The sequence below is a fragment of the Aulonocara stuartgranti genome, assembly GCF_965226115.1.
Source record: "Aulonocara stuartgranti genome assembly, chromosome: 2".
Taxonomy (NCBI): Eukaryota; Metazoa; Chordata; class Actinopteri; order Cichliformes; family Cichlidae; genus Aulonocara; species Aulonocara stuartgranti.
This window is the reverse complement of record NC_138940.1, coordinates 9,616,589-9,637,725: the sequence shown is the minus strand read 5'-3', so window position 1 is coordinate 9,637,725 and position 21,137 is coordinate 9,616,589.

Here is a 21,137-nt window from a genome sequence, read left to right as displayed (position 1 = left end):
CTCTGCTGGTCCTCCAAAGTAAGAAAAAATGAGAAAAAATAAGGAGCAGACCAAGCAAAAGAGGGTATTTAAAGAGACAGTGCTCTTAAGGTTCATTTTTGGCGAGTTTTATTATCTAAATGTCATTGTGTCACTTTCTTATGAGGCTTCAGTGAACTGAAAAAGCTTCTGGGATGAGAAGCGAAACGTCTTCAAAAAAGTTAAAGAAGTCCGGTTGCTTTTTTCCCCCAAGCTCCTTAGAGTTCTCTGAAAATGGTCAGGTAGAAGGACTGGACTGAAAATGAGTAAAAAAGCAGCCAAAGCCCAAGGAAGTTGAAAGATTGGAAACTATTGCTGAGGTCATGTCAGTGTAAAAAGTTACCTACAAGTCTGGCACCTTGGAAGCAAAACATAAAGAAATAAGGTGTAAGGCCAAATGTTTGGTCCTGCAGCCAACCGGACCATGAAATATAGAGCACAGGTGAACAAAGTGAGGCAGCAGTTTGCTGATTTCCACCTTGTGCCTTTCATGTTGATCAGCTTAGTAGTTTGCCAGCTTTCTAGCTGTTAAAGACTTTTGGCGAGAGGTTATTCATATTTGAACTCTAATTGAACCCCTCTTTTTTACTGTTTTTTTGTTTGTTTGTTTTTGGGGTTTTTTGTTGTCTTAGATGGCCTGACTCAGCAGGTGGGGGCAGTTTCTGAGTTTACCTTCGTTCAAACAGTGCAGAAATGGTTTCGCTATGCTCCAGACCGGATGGGTGGTGCAGGACGCCCGATATCCAGCCCCGTCATGGAGTAAACTAAAAACAGTAAATAATACATTTAACAAACAAGCAAGCTCTAAATTTAAGCGGAGAGACTGCAGACATAGCCGCACCATTCCAGGGATTTTTGGTTAGCATGAGGGGTCTAGCCAGGACCCTTACTGGATACTGGGTGGGAATCGAACGTGCGACTCCAAAGATATGTAGTATTACCACTACACTATCCAGCTGCGCTACACTATCCAACAAAAAAAGTTTTTAGAAAATTTGATAAAGTCTGATGCTTAATATTGTAGGGATATTAATCTCCCTATGATATTAATACGGATTAAAATTGTAACATTATGTTTACAATGTTACAATTTTACATTATGTTAAATTGTAACATAATGCTTAACAGATAATGGTTATCCTCTTTTTATATCATACATCATTGTCTCTGTAGGAGGGTCTGGAGCACCCCCTGCTGAGCCGCTGGGCTCAGTACCTTGCAGGCAGGTCCGACGATGACTTCATCATCTCACCTGAGTTCAAAATTATGGTGCGTGAAGGCGTCCCTCGGGAGTATCGGCAGAGTGTGGCGCTGTTTGGTCCGAGCCAGAACTTTGACAAGCCAAGAGTGCCACACGCAACGCTATCAGCAGGTACAGCTGTAGAGAGAGAGAGTGTGTTGAAATAAGAAGAGAAAATTCTCTCAATTATGGAGACAGTAGGGTTGCCAACTCCCTGAAAAATAAATAAGGGACACCTCGTGGCCAGGGCCGGGCAACCCAGTTGTCTTCACCCTTCCCAGTGTGGTAGCTCTTTTTTTGTGTGTGAAATTATTTTTTAACCATTTGACTTGAACTTGATTTAAGCAGATGCATATTCTTTGTGATATGACCATATGGGAAACAAATGATCATTTAGCCATTTATTTTTAGCTCACAATGACAACATTAACACAGTAAAACAGGTCTCTTTCTTAAACAGAAGCCTGTCATGCTTAACTTTTGAGAATATAAGTAAATCTTTCTTTAAAAGAACTCTGTCCTGCTTAACTTAAAATTATATAAATTAATAGAAAGCAATAGAACGAAAAATATTCTTGTAACAGTGCACATTTAGTGCATTTAGTACAATTGGCTTCAGTTGAGGTATTATTTCAGCTTTTCTAAAGCTAATCAGCTGCTCCTGTTTGTAAACCCACTTGTTCCCATGATTACGCATCTTAACTCATCATCATTATTCATCTATGTATTACTTTTATGTATTAGTCATCTATTTGTTGTAATCATCTATCCTTGCAGTTGTTTATTACACAAAATAAATTATATTATTACACTTCTGGCCACATAGCCCTGATATTCACTGCACATGCCCATATTAACCTTAACCAGAGGGTTTTAAAAAAACAAACCAGTGTTTACATACCATATCTGCTTCTGCCATGGCCTGGCGGACAAAAAATTGGTAAAGGTTTCCCCGAGCTTTCACGCTCCTCATGTTCTTCATGTGCCCACCAATAGAAGCATGCCTATGGAAAAAGTGCGCCAGCACACAGTGCAGTGCGCTTTATAGTGCACTTTTCCAGCCAGGTGTTTTCCTTTTCCCATTCCTCCCTGTACTTTTGCAGCCTTTTTTTTTTCTTTCTCTGAGCGAACAAACATTGCTGCTCTAATGCTGGGCTCACACTGTGCGATTTTTGGCCCATTTTGAGCCGATTTTTGAGTCGTGCGACCGATTTGGTGATCAGCCCGAACCATGCTAGCGCCATGAGCCGACGAGCCGCTGAGTCAAATAGCCGTTGGGCTCGGCTAGTTTTTGATGGGGATGAAAAGAATTACGAACTATGGGAGACGAAATTTTTGGGCCACCTTCGTCTGCAAGGTTTAAGAGACATTATTTTGAAGCAGCCTACCGACGCGGAGGGAGAAGAAGAGAGAGCAAAGAATGCAGAGGCCTACGCGGAGCTGATCCAGTTTCTGGATGACAAAAGTTTGTCTCTTGTTATGCGAGAAGCAGCGGATGATGGACGGAAGGCGCTGGGGATTCTAAGAAACTATTATGCAGGTAAAGGAAAGCCTCGTATAATTAGCCTGTACACAGAACTCACTTCGCTCCAAAAGTGAGAGTGTGACTGAGTATGTGATAGAGCAGAGACAATAATCACAGCCCTGAGGAATGCTGGTGAAACTTTGAGTGATGGGCTATTGGTAGCAATGGTTTTGAAGGGACTGCCAGAATCGTTCAAACCGTTTGCTATCCATGTCACACAAAGTGAAGTTGAAGTGACTTTTGCTGAATTTAAAACTAAACTGCGAAGCTTTGAAGACACAGAGAAAATGCGCGCCGCAGCGTCAGATGACAACATCATGAAAGCACGTGCACGACCGAGCGACAATCCCACGTTTGAAAAATCGAATGACCGTGGGGCCGGCAACGCAGACATAGTGTGTTTCAGATGCGGACTAAAGGGACACAAAGCCAGGACGTGTCAGCGCAAGCAGTGGTGTAGCGAGCACCACCCATCGGGACTCAACATGCAGACGGAAACGGCGGCAAGACAATGCACGGAAAGTTTCCGAGGAGTGGGGTAGCAAAGACTACGCATTCCGGGTAAGCAGCGAGGGTGCAGCGTTCCAGTCAGAGCATGGCATCAACAAAAAGGGTCTGATGGTGGACACAGGGGCAACTTCGCATATTGTTACAGATATAACGAAGTTCAGGAGATTCGACGACAGTTTCCAGCCCAAGTCACACTACGTAGAGTTGGCTGACGGCACCAAGTGCACTGGAGTTGCAGAGCAAAGAGGGGAGGCAGAGTTTTGCTTGATGGACAGCAGGGGGCAGTGCCACAAAACAACCTTGAAACAGGCACTGTACATCCCATCGTATCCACAAGACATCTTCTCTGTGAAAGCAGCTACCTCAAATGGAGCAACTATGATCTTCAAGCAAGGAAAAGACACCCTGCGACACAAAGACGGTACAAGGTTCCCAATATATGAGTACAACAGACTGTACTACCTACAAACAGTAAACACTGAAGGTAAAGACCAGTGTAAGGGTTGCTATGACATGCAAACATGGCATGAAATTCTTGGTCACTGTAATTATGATGACATTCAGAAATTACAGGGGGTTGTTGATGGTATGGCAATCAAAGGAAAAACAGACAAATCTGTCTTGCATTGTGAAGTGTGCACACAGGGAAAGTTTGTTCAAACTAGAAACAGGGACCCTGATGCACGAGCCAAAACCGCCTTAGAGCTGGTACACACAGATCTAGCTGGTCCAGTAGACTCAGAGTCCAGAGATGGATATAGATTTGCACTATCATTCACTGATGACTATTCCAGTGCAGTGTTTGTGTATTTTCTGAAAAATAAGAGTGACACAGCAAAAGCAACACAGAAGTTTTTGGCTGATACAGCCCCGTATGGGCAAGTTAAATGTATCAGGTCTGACAATGGAACAGAGTTTATGGGAAATGAGTATCAGGCACTCCTTAGCAAAAATGGAATCAGGCATGAGACCTCAGCACCATATTCACCACACCAAAATGGTACTGCAGAACGCAATTGGCGTACTCTTTTTGATATGGCCAGGTGTATGTTAATAGAGAAACAGTTACCTAAAGAGTTGTGGACTTACGCAGTGCAAACAGCAGCTGTAGTGAGGAATAGATGTTTTAACAGACGCACAGAACAGACACCATATTTAATGCTGACAGGAAGAAGGCCAAACCTTTCCAGGATGCAGACATTTGGGTCAGTGTGTTATGCCTACAGGCAGAACAAGAGAAAACTAGACTCAAGGTGTGAGAAAGGAATTTTTGTTGGATATGACAAGAACAGTCCAGCTTATATGGTCTACTACCCGGGCAGTGGGAAAGTACAGAAGCATAGACTGGTGAAGTTTGAGACTAAAACAAGAGTAGAGAGACAAACACAGACTGACAAGGTGCCAGATGATGAGGGTGACTTTGAGACACCAAACAGGTTCACCAAGACCAGACAACAGACTGATGTGAGTACAGAACACACAGATACTCAGGAACAGATCCCAGTAAGCATGTCTGAGATGAGCAGCCAGTCACAGGAGAATGAACTCGACTGCGAGGCTGCAAGGTATCCTTCCAGAGTGAGAAAGAGGCCTGGGTATTTAAGTGAATATGTTACTGATAAGGAGGATTGTGATCAAGTACTTACAAACATGGATTATTGTTACAGAGCAATGTGTAACATTCCCCAAACATTCAAGGAAGCAATAACTTCATCTAACTCAGAGAAATGGGTCAGTGCAATGGATGAAGAGATGCAATCACTAAGAGAAAATGACACATTTACCTTAACCACTTTGCCTGAGGGTAAGAAGACAGTGGGGGGTAGATGGGTGTACGCAGTCAAAAACAATGTTGATGGATCTGAGAAGTACAAGGCACGTTATGTTGCTAAAGGATATAGTCAGAGGATAGGTGTGGATTATGAAGAAACATTTTCCCCTACTGCTAACCTGACTAGTATCAGAGTGTTGATGCAAAAGGCAGCACAAGAAAACATGCTTTTACACCAGATGGATGTTAAAGCTGCCTATCTTCATGCACCAATAGATTGTGAGGTATTCATGGAACAACCTGAGGGTTATGAGGTAAAATCCGACACAAATGAAAAACTGGTGTGCAAGTTGAAAAAGTCGCTATATGGGCTAAAACAATCAGGCCGGAATTGGAACAAGTTGTTGCATGAATATCTGAGTGAGAACGACTTTGTGCAAAACCCCGCTGACCATTGTGTTTACACAAAAATGACAGAAAATAAGAAGGTGATTCTGATTGTATGGGTAGATGACCTGATCATTGCTGCTAGTGATGAAAGTGAACTAACTGTTGTGAAGAAAATGCTTGCAGCAAAATTCAAAATGAAGGATTTGGGTAAACTGAGACATTTCATTGGTATAGATTTTGACCAGAGTGATAACTGTGTAAAAATGTCACAAAAACAATATGTGGAAAAAATACTTGAAAGATTCAACATGCAGGATTGTAAAGAAAGACAGACACCTTGTGAGCAAAAACTGAACTATGCTGATGATGCAGAAAAGATGAGTGATGTCAAAAGGTACAGAGAGGCAGTTGGTAGTCTGATCTATTTGGCTACATGCACAAGACCGGACTTGAGTTTTATAGTCAGTAAACTTTCACAGTACTTTACTGAGCCAACTGAAGACAAATGGACTACAGTAAAACATGTACTGAGTAGGGCTGGGCCATATTATACCGTTCACGGTAATACCGGTATAATGTTAGGCAACAATAGGAAAATGAAATATCGCGATAGAATATGAGTAAAACGCGCATGCGCAGTGCCTTTGTTTTCATACGCACATGGCCGATTGTTGAGTGAAACAGATGAACCAGAATTGGTTTGTAAAAATGGTGCAACTTCAGTGATGTGGAACTGGTTTGGTGTTTGTCCATCAGATACACGACAAAGCACATTTTTTTGCAGAACATGCAAGCGGCCGTCGTTATTGTCGTATTTGTCGGACTAAGATGCTCTTAAATCTGGGAGTAATCTGGGTCCTAAACTCCTTAATTCTTCAGTTCAAACGAACACTGCAGCATCACTGAGCGTTAAAAACTGTCTAAATTCTTTCATCTTTAATAAAACGATCAGCATTGCTGCTTTACCAGGTGTAACTATGAAGTTTAACTTCCAGGCATCCATTAAAACAAAATTTATTACATTTAACAGAGTTAGAAGTTAGCGGGAAGCTAGCGGAAGTTAGCTCGCTAGTTACCTAAGCATGATATTGCATGTTCTGACTGAGAGATTTCTGAAAAAAATCAAACGTACAGCTCTGCTATCACTTCCAACATAAATGAAGACAGGAAACTAAACAGCAGTGACGTTTGTAGGGTTACTGAAGTTGGGCTAGCTGGTATATAATGATGTGCTATGTAATCGCTAGCGACACAGCTATGTTAGCATAACATAAACAGGGAAGCTGGAGGACAAACACTAACACTTTTCCACTTATAAAAGTTAACGTTAAGGTTCCTCATGGTTAGAGACAAATGCAATCGCATGGCAGGGTGCTGTAAACGGACCAAACTTCAGTCAGGAGAACAACTGAGATAATCCATCCACAATACGAGGTTAGTCATTAATATACTGCAACAACATGGGAATAGAGCAGCTGCCAGAGAATTCAACATTAATGAATCAATGGTACAGAAGTGGAGGAAGCAAGAAGAATGAGTTTAATAAAGTTTGATTTATCTGACTGCTTTGTTTCGCTTGATGTGCGTTATAATCCCGTGCACCTTATGGTCCGAAAAATACGTATTGCATACTGCAGTTTAATTTTGCAAAGCACCTCTTTTTAACTTCAGTGGATATTATATATGGTTATGCTCAGGATATGTCAGCCCATTTCTACTGGAAATGCCTTTTGATTAAACTTTCAGCAAGGAATTTGTATTTGCACTGTTACATTTTTATAAAGCTTTAATGTACATAAAAACCAGCTTCTTATTTAAGTGAAAATAAATGGAAGGTTTTCTTTTTGCGCTAGTAATGTTGTGGAGTTGTATTTTGTCTCGCATCAATTATATCGTCAGTTATATCGTTATCGCAAATTTTCAAATATATATCGTGATAAATATTTTTGGCCATATCGCCCTGCTCTAGTACTGAGGTATCTGAAAGGGACAACCGAGAAAGAACTGTGTTACAGGAAATGTGACAACAAAGAACTGAGGTTGTGGGCATACAGCGATGCTGATTGGGCAGCTGATGTAACAGACAGACGGAGTACAACTGGTTATTGCATAAGCTTGTCTGTAGATGGTCCTTTAATCTCATGGAAAACCAAAAGACAACCTACTGTTGCATTATCTACCTGTGAAGCGGAGTACATGGCTTTAGCTGCGACCCTACAAGAAGTTTTGTACCTAATGCAACTGTTACAAGGTATTGATGGACAAAAATATGCACCGCCAAAAGTTCATGAAGATAATCAGGGTGCAATTGCGTTGGCGAAGAATCCTGTGACGAGACAGAGATGTAAACATGTTGACATAAAGTACAACTTTGTGAGATCAACTGTGAGTGCAGGAAAAATAACTCTGGATTATTGTTCAACAGAAGAGATGGTTGCAGATGTAATGACAAAGCCTGCAACAAAAGTTAAGCTGTTCAAGTTTGAGAAGTTTATGTTTGGGCATTAACATGGTATACGAACATGTATACAGTACTGAGGAAGAAACCTTTTGTTTGTTGTTTTTTTTGTTTACTTAAGAGCATCATAATATGAGAGCAAGTGGGGGTGTTGAAAGAAGAAGAGAAAATGCTCTCAATTATGGAGACAGTCAAATGGTTTATTTATGTTTGATGTGTGCTTTACATTTGTGTGGCTGTTAATAAAGTTAGCGCGCTCTAGGGGGCGTATGCGTTCATCAAAAAATGGCCGAAGGCTGATGTGTGATTATTCCTCCCAAAATGTCGTTGATGAAGTTAGCTATGCACGTTAGATTTTACTGCGCATTTTCATACCTCTGCCAACAGAGTGCTTTATCCGCACCTGAGCACAGGTGGCTCCTCCTCCTTCCTGTTGGGAATGCTGGCGAGCACTCAGTAATCCTGTTCTGTTTCCAGCTGTGTGAGAAGAGTCGGACAGCTCCTAATCCTGCCTCCAGGCAGGTCCAGCTGGACCTTCACCGAACCCTGACGACCAATCAGCACTTCTCCTCGCCGTCCAGCCCCGCCCTCCAGCCCCACCCTTCAGCCCTGCCCTCCAGCAGCTCCGCCGCATCCTTCTGGCCTTCTCCGGGCATAACCCTGCCATTGGCTACTGCCAGGTACTCAACAGGTCAGAACAAAAGTATAAATTTTATATCTGAGTTCTTATGTGGACCCGCCTTCCAGGCAGAACCTCACCTTCCATCAATGTCCACAGGTTAGCGGCCCTCGCTCTGCTGGTCCTCCAAAGTGACGAAGACGCCTTCTGGTGTCTGGTGGCAGTGGTGGAAGCCATCATGCCTCAGGACTACTACACCAAGAATCTGGTGGCCTCTCAGGTCAGCAGACACACTCACCTGCTTGCCTGCTGTGATCTGTTTTAGTGATCAGTGAGGCTGATCTCTGTGAGTCTTTGTGCTCAGGCGGACCAGCGCGTGCTGAAGGACTTCATGGCGGAGAAGCTTCCTCGCCTGGCATCTCACTTTGAGGATCACAACATTGACGTCTCTCTGGTCACCTTCAACTGGTTCCTGGTGGTTTTTGTGGAGAGTCTGCCCAGCGACATCCTGATGCCTCTGTGGGACGCCTTCCTGTATGAGGGTACCAAGGTACCATACACCCGAACACACCATGACAGAAATGCAGACAACACTTGAATGCACCACAGTAGTGTCCATGGAATAGGGCTGAACGATTATGGAAAATAATCTAATTGCGATTTTTTTGCCCCAATATTGCGATTGCGATGCGATATGCGATTATTTTTTAAGGTCTTTGTCTTCTGTATTATTAAACAAAGACAAGCAATACATCATATAGTATGGCCAATACTATATTACATTAATTTTAAACTGTTCTTTCCTGGAAGACAGACCTCTGTTATGATGACATGAGGTGATGCATGAATTGATGACTGACATTTTTATTTAACTTCTTCAATCACAACAGTATATTTGAACATACACAATAGTTTATTTTTAGCTTACAAACATCTGAGCATAAAGTGGTGACAAGGAACCCTGGTGTAAACATTAAAATGAAAGTCAGTACAATGTGCAGATTGCAGAAATATACATAAAAAAAATCAGTGGCTTTACCACACTCAGTTTTTCGACATCTGTGAACTACTAGACAGTCATTCAATTAAAAAATAATATTAAATAAATAAAACTAATAAATAAAAAATACACACATCTTACTGATCTCTGCAGTCAGTAACATTACACATAAAGTGCAAACATAATAGCAATTGTATAAACACACACACAAACACGCCTTTAAAGTTTAAAGGCGTGAAATTGGACGGTCTAGTTCTGATTAGCGTCACCGCTGTCTCGGTGGAGTTTAATAAACTCGGCCGTCTGCTTCTTGCTATCTAAAATATAACCAGACACTGGTGTAAATTCTCGACTGTCTCATACTTCTGTTTAATAAGTTTTCTGTTTGACGTTTAGTCAGCTGTGTGAAAACCAAGGAGGAACCCACCCGGGGGATTAATAAAGTTTTATTTTATCTAATCTAATAACTTTAATCTCAGCCAAACCGATTTACTCACGAACAAACAAAACACTGAAAAAAGCCCAACAATAACATTTTTAGGTTGTCTAAGTGACTTATATATTACGTTTAACCCGAGCAGCGAAACTCCGCGGTGATCTGAAAATGATGTGCCGGGAGTTGTGCCGTTCTCGGCCGCATCAGTAACCCTCGAGCTCCCGGCTAGCTGTCGAGCTGGTGGGTAGCAGACGCCTCTGAAAACGTCGAAGCACTTTTGCAAATATGGGATATCTTGATAAACCGAGCAGATATTTGATGTTTACACAACTACTTTCTCGCCTGAAAATATGTTAAAAGTTTATTTTGTGACCCAGAAAGATTAGTATGAGTAATTTTAAAACTTAGTAGCGGCCGCCATTGCTGGAAACTGGAGTTTGGCTGGGCCGCGCTATGAATTCTGGGATATGGTAGTAATTTGGACAGCCTTCGGCGCGTCGCTGTGACGTAATCGGTCTACAAATGCGGCCTCAGGAGGATGCAGCCCATGAATTTGGACATGTCCAGAGTATAATTGCAGCCTTTGCGGTTAGAAAATTGCACTTGATCATGTCGCGATATTATCGCAAATGCGATATATCGTTCAGCCCTACCATGGAAACAAAAATGATTTTGTTTTCACCTTTAGATGTCTTTATTTACATTTTAGGAGTAATAAGACATTGTTTACTAAGCATGGGGAACTGTCATGTGACATGAAATAGGAGTGGGAAAGCAGATCATTCTAGTAACGACCTCACAGTCTACCACAAGCAGCGTAAATCCAGACGATGAGCGGGACAATGGCTTTGGGCTTGTTTCTGCAATGTGACAAATGCAGCACAGCTTTTACATCGTTTGTCTCAGGAAATAAAATCACAGTTCAGACACAGAAATATATACCACACAGGGATAAATGCTGACAACAGCTTCAGCCACGTAGATCCAACCCAAAAGTTTAATTTAAACTTAAAGCTCAACTACCAAGTAAGTTAATATTATCTGGCAACTGAGGAACCAAGTGGCTTATTGGAAATCGATCAGAGCTGTAATGAGTAAAGGGCCCAACTGCACCACAACTGAAAGAGTAATTTTATGACTCACCTCCTCAAAGTTTCCAATTAATTGTGTGGCGTGAGTGTCCTGTTATGAAATGCGTGTCTGTGCTGCAGGTGATCTTCAGATACACTCTGGCTCTGTTCAAATACAAAGAGGACGACATCCTGAAGATTCACGACAGCGTGGAGATCTACCAGTACCTACGCTTCTTCACAAAGAGCGTCTCCAATGCCAGGTACGCACTCGCCTCCACCCGCCTTAATCTACGAGCTGTTACACTCTCAGAAGTGTAGCGGATGTAGCTGTTGAATCTTTGAGCTTCAAACCCTTTTTACTGAAATTTTGTGAGAAGTTTAAATTTCCCTGATCACAGTAACAACAATTTAAAGATTTTTAAGTATCTGCAGCTCTCGGATACATGTGGTCCAGTCAGTCCAGTATTTCCTGCTCAAACTGCAGTACCTGAAGTATCAAGCAGCATAAAACAGAAACACTCAAGCTGATCAGTTTCCAGTTCCTCTGTGTTGGTGATCGAGTCCTTTCCACCTGCGTGTGTCCATGCAGGAAGCTGACCAGCATCGCCTTCAACGACATGAACCCATTCCCCAGCCGGCTGCTGAGGAACCGGCGAGTGCTCCACCTGGAGCGCCTGCAGGCGGAGCTGCGTGAGCTGGAGGAGCAGCACAAGGAGTTCATCACCGAGAGCGTCGTACGGAAAGACAAAGAGCTCGACGTCATGGTGAGCGAGGACGACGAGGACCTCTGATCACACGGGACGCTTCAGCTGCTCACTTCGAGACGACGATGAGTTTTCCATGAGTTCAAGAGAATTTTACTAAACCGGCTGTTAACTGGTTTCCTTCACACCAAACACAGGATTGTGTCAGGTTCACCATCTCTACTAACACTACAAGGAAACAGACGCATACAGATTTAACTGCATCACATCTCTGAAACAAGCTTGCAGTAAACAAATGTGTACTGTGTTCACGTGTGTAATAAGTCAGGCTGCAGAAATGTGCAGATGTATTTCAGTGAATTCATTTGGATTAATATGTGATAGCTTATTTATTTCATTGCATCTTTTGCTTTATACCTAAAAATGCGTGACATTTCTAAATGTAGTCACATCCCTATGAAACATGGTTGATTATCAGCTGTAGTCACAGCTGGTGATAAAGTAATTAAAATGTCCAGCTATTCAAAAATAGGGCATTCTGCACAATGAGTACTTTTTGGTACTTGAAGTATATTTTGATGCTGATGCTTCAGGGCATTGTGCTGCATTGTCGAAGCTCTCTGGGCTTCCGGTTAGAACGACCTCACAGTGTTTTATTTTGATCTGGTGTAAAGTGCATTGTGCAGAAATGACAGCATGATAGTCACATGATAAAACTGACTTTTCTTTTTTTTTTTAATTTTACTGGGTGTGCATCTTGTTCAAATGTCTTTTTCAGCATTTGTACATAAATATTCTGTATATAAATATTTGATTTTCATTTATTTTACAGAGTCCTTTATTTTGTTTCACAAATATGACATTCATGTCAAATGACATCTGCAGACTTTATAATGACCAGCAGGGGGCAGTGTATTGCAGTCTATGAGAACATTTACTGAGACCTGTTTCATGCACTAGTTTCATGTCTCATTGAATCCAACATGATGTTGATTTTGTAAATTAAGGTCACATCTTCATCACATCTAATTTCAAAACACTGATCAATTTTTTTAAAAAATGAATTCCATACCAATTGCAGGAATAAAATAGGAATAAATAACAAACGAGAAATACATACAAAACAAGAGAAAGGCACACATGAGAGAACAGGTCACATGACAGCACAGCATTATCTACCCACAATTTGAACTAAATAACAGATAGCACAGGCAATGAAAACAAACGGAAATCAGAATAAATTTAAAAACTTTTATTGATGTTAACTTGAAGTGCTGAATTAGCCCTGTTGTCAGTTCAAATCACTTCAATCTATAGCGCACTTTAAGGTCTTTAGACCTTAAAAAGTAATACACTGCAAGGTAAGCTTGCAGCATCTTACTTTAAGGTCAACTGTGAAACTTTGTGGAAAGCCTGAGACAAGTTGATGAGTCAGTGAAGCGCACTTCCTTCTGATGACGGCTATACTGAGGTGAGTTTTTAAGCATATCCTGAACTTTATTCATTATTAGACTTCTGACACCTGGCAAATAAACTCTCATGCGATATGAGAACATAACAGCAAAAAGCCAGTAGCTGGTACATGAATGGATAAAAATTGGATCCCTCAGGGAGGCGCCACCACTTGATCTTCTCCACCGTCGTGGTTGGTGTTCTTCGTCGTCGTTGGCCAAGGTTGAGTCGGAGATCCATCACAAGTAGCCGATGTTGAGGGCCAATATTGGTTGATGGTATGACTTTTACGTTCGTGACTAGGCTGAGATGGGGTCTTCGGACTAGCCAGTAGTCGATTTGGGTGTCTCTGCCGCCGCTGGAGTACGTGATGAGGTGTGCCGGCTTCTTTTTGAAGAAGGTGTTGGTCACGGCAAGATCGTGGGCCTCTGCGTAGTCCAGTACCCGGCAACCCTCGTCGTTTCTGGTCCCAAATCCTTGGCCGCCATGGAATCGGTGATATCCGTCTCTCCCCTTGCCTACATGTCCGTTTAGGTCGCCGCCTACCGCCACGTGTTCCTCAGGGCTAATGGTTTGCAGGTGGTCGTCGAGGGCGCGCCAGAATTCTGTCTTCTCCTCGTCGGGGCAGTTGGTCTGTGGTGCATAGCAGGAGATAATCCGTAGGACGGTCGGGTCGGCGTCGATCTTCACTGACATGATGCGATCCGATATGCGGGTAACTTCGACCACGTTGTGCCGGAGCTTTATTATTAGACTTCTGACACCTGGCAAATAAACTCTCACGCGATATGAGAACATAACAGCAAAAAGCCAGTAGCTGGTACATGAATGGATAAAAATTGGATCCCTCTTAGATTGAATTGGTTGCCCTCTTATATTACGTTGTTTTGAACCTAACCGCATCCACTGAATTAATGCAGTTTTCAGGACAGTAAAAACAGAGAACTCTGATATACACAATTTCTGATTGCTGATAGTGTTTCTTAATGCAAAATGGGCTTCCATTTAAAATGCAATTGCTTTATGTTCGATCTTTAGTGAAGAAGGGTCATTTTTGATTCTGTGGACAAGGGATGCAAATGGAATGTGAAGGCAACAGGTAGTAGGGTGAATTAGGGTTTCGTGTGGTCTTCAGTGCATGAATTTTATTGCCACTTTATTTCAACTTTTTATTAATGTACTCAAAAGAAAAACAAGAACCACAAAGGAGATTCTTGTGATTCTTGTTTGTGCTATCTGTTTGTGAAAGAAAGCACATTTTACCACATCATACTGTGTTTGCTGCCATTTATTTTACTCGTCCTGCCTGAGTGTCTGGGCTGCGTTTGTCTGTGCACCTTTGTTCTGGCCTTCTGCTGATGGGTTTCACATGCTGGGCTTTCCCTCTTGGTCCACACCCAGCAGCCTGCTGCTGACCACACACAGCCTACAAACTGATCCATCCATGCATGCATGGCCTGGTTATTGTTGAGTTATCACCTCCAGCTCCTTGCTCATAACCAGGTAGATACTGGGCTGGGCCTGATCTCTGAGCTCAATAACAATGACAAAAATGCCAAACACTTTACTCTTCATGGTAAAAAATGTTTATAATACAGTAAAAACTGGATGTAGCCAAAATCAGTGTTTTATATACAGTGTAAGTGAACAACATTGCTACACTGCTGGTGTTTGATTGATAGAGGCTTTCTTTATAAGAACTATGATATCATTTCTTTTGCTGATTAACAGTTTTTATATAATTTTTATATCATATATAGCTTTCAAGAAGCCAAAGATCACTGGACGAAAAGACTACAGACCTGTGGCTCTGACATCTGGTCAGGAAGTCTTTTGAGCGCCTGGTTCTCTCCTATCTTAAGACCCTCACGGCCCCCCTCCTGGACCCCCTGCAGTTTGCATACAGAGCCAACAGGTCTGTAGACGATGCCATCAACATGGCCCTACACTTTGTCCTGCAGAATCTATGCTAGGATCCTGTTTGTGGACTTCAGCTCTACCTTCAACACCATCCTTTCAGACCTTCTTCAAGGATTGCTTTCCCAGATGAATGTGCCTGATCCCATCTGCCGGTGGATCACTGACTTCCTGATGGACAGGAAGCAACCAGTGAGGCTGGGGAAGAATGTCTTGGACTCCCGGACCATCAATGCGAGCTCCCCTCAGGGCTGTGTTCTTTCTTCTATGCCCTTCTCCCTGTACACCAACTGCCGCACCTCCAACCACCAGTCTGTCAAATTAATTAAGCTTGCAGATGACACCACCATTATTGGACTCCTCTCAGACGGGGATAAGTCTGCCTACAGGATGGAGGCTGAACATCTGGTGTCCTGATGCAGCCGCAACAACCAGGTGCTGAATAAGTGTTATTTTCATTTACCACTGGCCCAAGTACATTTTTATTGGCTTGTGAACAAAGCTGTAGTTTTTGTATTTTTAAATATTAACGCAATTTAATTGAGACATTATTTATATTATTTCACTTTCAATGTGAAAAATGCTGTAAAAACGTTGAAAATAATGGTCACCCCTGTTCGCTGCAATGTAAAATAGTACAACTGCTGTCAGCCTTCATTAAGTTGCATCATTTGAACATTTGCATATTTTTATTCAACTTCTGCAGGATGCTTTGATGAAAGACTCCCTTTTCCCAAGTAGAGGCTTTACTAGAGGTCACAGGAACAGCGCTGCTGTTTTGGATGCGGAAAAATGTTGTCTTTCACTCTACCTGAGCTCAGTGTTTCAGTAAGGGCTCCGCCTCATTGTAGCTGACGCTGAAATGTTTGTGTGGGTTGCCATGACAACACCAGAAGTGCATCTGAGATCGTGTCCAAATTCATGGGCTGCATCCTCCTGAGGACTCGGTGTTCTGACAAAACGTCTTACTTTGGCAAAACGTCCTACCGTAAGTAGTTCATGCGTTCTCGGCGGCTCTAGTGACCCTCGAATTCTCGGCTAGCTATCGAGGTGGTGGATAACATACGTCTCCCCCACAAGAGCACGAATCTACAACTTTTCTACTACTGGTTTTACAAGGCGTACACGGTAAAAACATTATGCTGTTATTTGTTAAGCACTTGTGCATCTTGTGAAAAGAAATAAGTGGCTGAGATGGATGTCATATGTGCTATTGATATTATTTTACTCGTTTCTAGTTTTCACGGTGCTCCATGATTGTGAGAGGAATAAAAAAGAATTGTGGACATCAGTACGAAGCATGGATTCTTTTGACCAGAGTAGATACACTGGTCCCTTGAATATACTAATCTTTTTGAGGTGGGTGACTGTTCCTGTGTATTTACAGAAACAATGGTTGTGATAACCTCAGCTGTTTCAGAGGGTGACTGTTCGTTGCTTTGCGCACTTTTAAATCTGTATACAATGGTTTGTTCCCTTTTTGTGTTCTGAGGTTTAAACAAAGATGTACTAGATGTATTATACCGGTCCCTCGAATCTACAAATCTTTTAGATGTGGATGACTGTTCATTTTCATCTGTGTTTACAGAAACACTGGGTGTTGGAACGTCAGTAGTTTCTTTTTGGCTGACAGACTCTGGAGCTGTACAAGAGGAATAAAGAGCTGCAATGCTTTTGTGAACCTGACCTGGGAAGGGAGAGAAATATATTTTTGTTTTGTTTTTGTTTGTCTTCTTGTTTTATTTGATTCCTTGTGGGATTTGGATCCAACAAGTAAAGTATGCATATTATGCACACACACAAACACACATGCAGCTATTACCATTTCTTGTATTCTTGAATAAAGACATTGATCTGACACATTTAAAATGCAGCCAATTGTTTTTATTGTTATATTATTAAGAAAAAAGAAAAGGTGGGGGGATGTAAAGAAGAGCTTAAAGGAAAGGGCTAGAGGAGAGAAAACCCCAACAATTAGCAGGGCATTTTTTTACTTGGACAAATTGTTAATAAAGTTTCCATATCTGTAACAATGATGACAGTATAATTGTTTATAAACAATTATATTTACAATTATATGTGTCCAGTATGTTGGCTCATTTTCTTTTACTTTTTGCATTTGAAAGTAAAAGTTGGGCTGATTTTGACACCATTACAAGAAGTGTTGTTAATGATTCTTTTTGAATTAAAATCAGGTTACCACAAATTGTTTTTTAATTTAATTTCATTTGAAATGTTTGTCAGTGGGTAAACAATTCGTAATGCAAAGTCAGAAACATCGAGTTATTCTTGTACTGCATGCTTGCAATAAATAAGTTGTCCTAACAGTCAGTCAAAGGAGCTTGAAAAGAAAAGCGTCTGGACTTCTTTGAGTTGAAGTGACTGATATATATATTTTTTATCTGTTTGTTTTGTTGGTTTTTGTTTTTTGCCCTTTATCACCATTCCTCTTCCCTGCTGTTTTTCTTTCCCTCTTTCTTTCTCCCCTTTCTTTCCCCCAGTCATGTCTGTCCTATGTGTAGCAAGTGAAAATAAAATAAACAATAAAAACAAAGGTGAATCAAATAGACCAATACGGCAAGGCCGGGATGGTCCATTTGGTAAAGTAAATCCGTTAGTTATATTTAACATAATGTTAAATGGCAACATTCTGTTTACAATGTTACCATTTCACATTATGTTAAATGGTAACATTCTGTTTACAATGTTACCATTTTACATTATGTTAAATGGTAACATTCTGTTTACAATGTTACCATTTTACATTATGTTAAATGGTAACATTCTGTTTACAATGTTACCATTTTACATTATGTTAAATGGTAACATTCTGTTTACAATGTTACCATTTTACATTGTGTTAAATGGTAACATTCTGTTTACAATGTTACCATTTCACATTGTGTTAAATGGTAACATTATGTTTACAATGTTACCATTTACATTATGTTAAATTGTAACATTATGTTTACGATGTTACCATTTTACATTATGTTAAATTGTCAGTAGGCCTGGTACCGGAACCGGTACTGGACCCCCTTTTACTTTCAGCCATCAGAAGAGGGTACACTGTGGTCATAACAATACTCAGACTGTAGCATTTAAAGGTCCCAAAGTGTACCAGGAAAATATCCCCCGCACGATTACACCAGCAGCCTGAATTGTGAATGTGAGGGAGGATGGATCCATGCTTTCATGTTGTTCACTCCAGGCTGATATAAAAATGATATAACTAATACTACTTCTACTAATAATGACAATAACAACAAAATAATAATAATAATGTCAAAAATACCAGTAATAATAATAACAATAACAACATAAACAACAACATTACTACTAATAATAATAAAGATAAACAAATGTATTAAAAAATTAATAATGATAATAATAATAAAACTGATCATAACAGTAACAATATCAATCATAACAACAACAGTACTAACAACAATAATAACAATAACAATGAAGGTGTTGCTGCAGATCTGAGTCCCGACTCTGCTGCCTTTCTAGTGCGGCAAAGAAAGTAAGAAATAGAAAAAGAAAAACACAAATAAACTGAGTGTGAGGGTTTTTCTACAAGTTACACTGAATATTTGCACAGACATGCAGACTGTTTGCTGGGAGACGTCACCTGTCTTTTATAGAATAGCAGGTAAGCTGTTCTCTGCCGCTGCTCACACACAGACTCACACGTGGTCTGGCAGACCAACTCGTCATCGTACGTGAGCCGGCTGTCTGTAACGTCGTCTCTTCCGCTCATCTGGTGAACGCCGTCACAGACGTAATGTCCTGAGAGGAGAAGGCGCACTTATTAACGTCTCATAAACTTTCAAAGCTGACCTGCATTCAGCACGTGTCTGAAAGCACCCACTCACCGCTGTAAGCTGAGGAGCCCAAACGACTGATCACGCTGACCAACAAATAGCGAGCAGTTTACTGGGAGAGGGCAGCGGCACCACCCGTTAGCTTAGAAATGGGCTCCATCCATACTTGAAATGAACGGTGTGCCTTTTCCCTTACCTCTTCAGTAAAGGCTGTGTCCTGGCTGATCACCAGCTGCTGTGTCAGAACAATGGGGCTGTTCTTCTTCTCCACGGTGAATGATGGAGTGAACGTAAACCACTTCAGCTGGAAGATCAGCACACTGAAAGAGATGAGACAAAGAGGAGAGGCTCAAAGGAAGACGCAAGGAGGACATGACATGAACAAAACTGACACCGACTGAACTGTGGTGGTTTGAGGCCTTTGGGGACCGATTTGAGGTTACTCACTTTGGCAGGTTCAAGAACAACAGCTCCTCTTTGATCTTCTTAGCTCCGCACTGGCATTCGTAGTCCAACAGGCCGCCCTGCAGCAGGGAGCAGGAGGAACAGGTGCATTAGAGTTAAACTCTTTTACAGATGAATTCACATATTCGTGGGAGCAAGCCTGTTCACAGAATAGAGTCTAAACGAGCTCTTACTTTCAGACTCCAGCCCCGCCCTTCAGCAGCTCCGCAGCATCCTGCTGGCTGGCACAACCTTGCCATTGGCTGCTGCCAGGGACTCAACAGGTTAGAACAAAAATATAAATATTATATCTGAGTTCTTATGTGGACCCGCCTTCCAGACACAATGTCACCTTCCATGAATGTCCACAGGTTAGCGGCCCTCGCTCTGCTGGTCCTCCAAAGTAAGAAAAAATGAGAAAAAATAAGGAGCAGACCAAGCAAAAGAGGGTATTTAAAGAGACAGTGCTCTTAAGGTGCATTTTTGGCGAGTTTTATTATCTAAATGTCATTGTGTCACTTTCTTATGAGGCTTCAGTGAACTGAAAAAGCTTCTGGGATGAGAAGCGAAACGTCTTCAAAAAAGTTAAAGAAGTCCGGTTGCTTTTTTCCCCCAAGCTCCTTAGAGTTCTCTGAAAATGGTCAGGTAGAAGGACTGGACTGAAAATGAGTAAAAAAGCAGCCAAAGCCCAAGGAAGTTGAAAGATTGGAAACTATTGCTGAGGTCATGTCAGTGTAAAAAGTTACCTACAAGTCTGGCACCTTGGAAGCAAAACATAAAGAAATAAGGTGTAAGGCCAAATGTTTGGTCCTGCAGCCAACCGGACCATGAAATATAGAGCACAGGTGAACAAAGTGAGGCAGCAGTTTGCTGATTTCCACCTTGTGCCTTTCATGTTGATCAGCTTAGTAGTTTGCCAGCTTTCTAGCTGTTAAAGACTTTTGGCGAGAGGTTATTCATATTTGAACTCTAATTGAACCCCTCTTTTTTACTGTTTTTTTGTTTGTTTGTTTTTGGGGTTTTTTGTTGTCTTAGATGGCCTGACTCAGCAGGTGGGGGCAGTTTCTGAGTTCACCTTCGTTCAAACAGTGCAGAAATGGTTTCGCTATGCTCCAGACCGGATGGGTGGTGCAGGACGCCCGATATCCAGCCCCGTCATGGAGTAAACTAAAAACAGTAAATAATACATTTAACAAACAAGCAAGCTCTAAATTCAAGCGGAGAGACTGCAGACGTAGCCGCACCATTCCAGGGATTTTTGGTTAGCATGAGGGGTCTAGCCAGGACTCTTACTGGATACTTGGTGGGAATCGAACGTGCGACTCCAAAGATGTGTAGTATTACCACTACACTATCCAGCTGCGCTACACTATCCAACAAAAAAAGTTTTTAGAAAATTTGATAAAGTCTGATGCTTAATATTGTAGGGATATTAATATCCCTACAATATTAATACGGATTAATAACACAGAGAAGTCATACTTCTGTTATGACAGAATTAATTGGGTAAATTATATTTACAATTGTAACATTGTAAACTTAATGTTATGATTTTACATTATATGAAATTGTAACATGATGTAAAATCGTAACATTGTAAACTTAACGTTACAATTTTACATTATGTTGCAATTTAACATAATGTGAAATTGTAACATTGTAAACATAATGTTACAATTGGAACATCAGTCCATCTATCCATGCATCTTCATCCGCTTTATCCGAGGCCGGGTCGCGGGGGCAGCAGCCTAAG